This window comes from Lupinus angustifolius, chromosome LG19 (genome assembly GCF_001865875.1).
Source record: "Lupinus angustifolius cultivar Tanjil chromosome LG19, LupAngTanjil_v1.0, whole genome shotgun sequence".
Lineage (NCBI taxonomy): Eukaryota > Viridiplantae > Streptophyta > Magnoliopsida > Fabales > Fabaceae > Lupinus > Lupinus angustifolius.
Genome location: NC_032027.1, coordinates 16,018,982 through 16,023,189, shown reverse-complemented (window position 1 = coordinate 16,023,189; position 4,208 = coordinate 16,018,982).

Sequence of the window (4,208 nt, the reverse complement as noted above, 5' to 3'; positions counted from 1 at the left end):
ATATATTCATTATTAAAAGAATCTATATGACTCTCTTATTTGATTTAGTTTGATAATATAATAAAATTTGAATTGGATGAAATGTATTTTCATATAGGTGGTCAATTAATGGTTTATTGACTAAATTATATATGTGAGATAATTATACATTATACTTATATCACTAGTGAAAATTAATTCATTTTCATTATGAATATAATATATATTAGTGTTAAAATTTATACATAGACAATGCATTATCTACTATTAATTTGTATTACTTTATTGAAAGAAATTTCAATAATAATTAAATATAAAATAATAAATAATACAATATTATTTGATTATTTATAATAGGTTGACACATAAATAATGTTTTAATAAACGAACATCTATAATATTTAATGAAAGAATAAATAGGACAAAAATTATTATAAGAATCTATATTACTCTCTTATTTGATTTAGTTTGATAATATAATAAAAATTGAATTGGATGGAATGTATTTTCATATAGGTGGTCAAACACACATTAATTAGTTCAATTAATGGTTTATTGACTAACTTATATATGTGAGATAATTATACATTATACTTATATCACTAGTGAAAATTAATTCATTTTCATTATGAATATAATATATGTTAGTGTAAAAATTTATACATAGACAGTGCATTATCTACTATTAATTTGTATTACTTTATTGAAAGAAATGTCAGTAATAATTAAATATAAAATAATAAATAATACAGTATTATTTGATTATTTATAATAGGTTGAACATATATAATTAAATATATAAAAGAACATATATAATATTTAATGAAAGAAGATATATAATTAAATATATAAAAGAACATATATAATTAAATATATAATATTTTAACCTATAACCTATGGAGACGATGCCATGTGGTGGCGAGGGTGTGCAAATGCACATCGTGATTTTTTTAAAGGAAAATGTATACATTAACAGTGTAAGAGTTTTATATATTGTCACCATATCATAAACCATTCTTTTAATCATCATTGTTTCTTCAAAAAAAGTAATTCAAATAAATGGTAGATGATGCATGTGTATAAATCTTTACACTGACAATGCATTAAGATTATGTTTATTTTGTAATACTTAATAGTATACATTATTTTATGTTTTTTTAAAGAAAATTATATATTACCTACATACAAGAATATTAGCTAGAAACTAAGTATTGTCTTCCAATATTGTTTTATTTCTTAGTTAATTGGTTGTTTATATAGTCCTTTAGCATTTTCTATTTCATTGTTTTTATTTTTTATTTCATTTTTGCTATTATCATAACATTGTTTCCATTTTATTGTTTCAATTTTATTGTTTCTATTTGTTGCATTTAAATAAAGTTATTTCCATTTGTTATTTGTTTGTTTCATTAAATTTTCATTTCATTGTTTGCATATATATTTAACAATATTTTTATTTCAGCGTTTCTATTTATTTCTTTTAAACGATGTTTCGTTTCTTTTATTTTTTATTTGCTTCATTGTTTCTATTATGTTTCATTGTTTCTATTCACTCTTTAAATCTTTATAATTTCATTAATTCTATTATGCTTTGTTTTTATTATATTTGCAATGATTTTAGATGTTGCAACAATAACCGCATAAAGATGGTTTTCAGCTATGAAGATTATGAAAAATAGTTTGAATGGTTGAATAGGATATGCATTGATGAATGACTCCTTATTAACTTGTATTGAGTAATAAATGTTTAATAACTCTGACATTAATTTATATGGAGCGTGTCTTTTATTTAAATAGTTATATTTAAATTCTGGTGATTTTCATATTAATGTTTTCATATTTTTTATATTTTTTAATAGAGAATTAAAATGTTTTTGGTATTGAATATGTATTTTACGTTATAATTTTTTTATATTTATGGTAATATCCAATTTAAAGTGTGATAAATGATTATTTTGTTAATGATAATTATGTTTGATTATATGTATTTTTTAGAAATTAAAAATTGTTAAAAGCAAAATAAGAAATTGGAAATTAATACATAGTGGTAGTTAAAACATATTTTACTTTTATATATTGTATAGAACTATATATAATTTTTATTATTTAATTTTTTAATATATGTCGTACACCCTGCTCATATATCTTAGAATCTTTACTGATATGGAGTGACGTAAAGTTGCACCGCCTGCTTTGGATCCTTTTCATCTGTTCCACTTTCTTACAAGGCTGCTTGCTGTATTATTATTACTCTCAAATCAACCAAGCGAAATTCATTCAAAAAACCCCAGCCAACAGGTCCAGCGTTTCTATCTTTTCTTCTCCTTTAATTTATCAATCCTAGGTTGCAGGTAGGGTTGAGATTAGAGTTGGCTCACTTTAGCTCATTTGATAAAAAAAGAGTAGGGTTAATGTTTTTAAAATTCTATATATTTAAAAGAGTGAAGATATATCTAAAAATTTATCATGAAACCATATTTTACATACGTGTTTTATTAGTTTGTTAATTAGTTTATTTAAATAAGTTTGTTACATATTTATGTACTATAAATAAGGTTTTATGTCTTGATCAAATAATGAGAAAATTTCACAACATTCATTTTATACTCATTATTTTGCAATAAACCATGTATAAATAGATCTTAAGAAATCATAGTTTTCACATAATAGAAAAAATGTATTACCAACATTTATTCACAACGACACTATCCTCCTTTTGGTGTTGTGTGTTGTTCTTCGTCAATACAAAAACTCTTCTATCTCTTTCTTTTTGTTTCTATGTTGTTCCTTTATTGATAACTAATGGAGCCCAGCAACCTAGACAATGACAATGCTTCAAGTCTTTTTTCTTATCTTTTCTGATAAGTATAGTGTTTATGTCAAATATTATATATAGACTTTCTCCCAAAAGGCTTAACATTTCATTCACAACTCTTCATTCAAGAGTTACACCTTTAAAACAAAACACTATATTGATTATGTGACATAAGACATTTCTTATATTAAATTATCCTACAAATTTTCTTATATTACAAGAAATTGATACATATCACTTATAAGTCAATCATTAATAAACAAAATATTACTTTATGACACGTACTATTTTTCTTATTCAACCTTTAAAAAAAGATTGATGGGTCTATTGACCTACTTGATATTGTTAATATTAATATTATATATAAATAATAGTTAATTTGTATTTACTACATTTGTATATTTGGGTTTTTATGCTAGTTAATTTGAGGCTAGATGTTATTTATGTTTCTTTTGGTTCTATTTTGTTATTAGATAATTTGAGAGTCTGCAATAATTTATGTTTATATTTGTATGTGAATTAAGCCTAATGACGTATTTACAATTATTTCCTACTGGCTTTGTTGATTGATATATGTTAACTTGCCCACTATTCTTTAGTTTTGAGATGCTGAGGTCTAGATGTATAAAAGCTTACGTGGGACCTTTTAGTATATGTCTGAGAGATATTTGAGAGCACCGTAAAAAAGATTTTCGGACGATTAAGTCAATATATAAGAGATATATAGAATGCAAGAGAGTAAGAGTATAGAGTATATGCAAGTGAGAAAAATAAGAGTAAGTAAGTAAACTTATTTATAGTTGTTCTTATCAGAACACAAGGGTACGGACAATGATGAGTCAGATGTTGATGAGGAAGTAAGAAGCGATCGCCAGGGTGACTGAAGGCAGCAAAGAGTTGGACCCGTCGGTGGAGGTACCTGAAAAGGTTCTCCGACGATCAAGTCAGTATATGAAGTAGAGAGTGAGTGACAAGAAGAATAATATTAGAGAGTCTAGGAGTTGAGGTTAAGATACTTCCTGTTGGTAGATACTTCTATTTATAGGGGTGAGAGTTGACCTTGGGCTCTTGGCTGGTGGTGCGACGCGTGGCCGACCGAAGGTGCTGTCTGGAGATGCTTTTCCCGTGTCAGGCGGCCTGTTGGGTCGTACACTGTGCCCTTCTTGTCTCTTAGCCTGCTCTGCAACCCGTCTGTTGCGCTGGCAGGTAGGTTGGTGGAGTACGGAAGGCATGTTGTCTCCTGGGCCAACTTCGGTGGTCCCTACAAGCGGGGCCACCATGACCTTTGGTTCGCCGGATAGGAACAGTTGCCCCCAGTCTGCCAGGATGCTGGAGGAGTATGCTGGGAGACTTTGATATGAGCCTCCTTCGATTTGGGCGAGGGGTCTGGTCTGGCCTCTTAACTGGTGGTTCC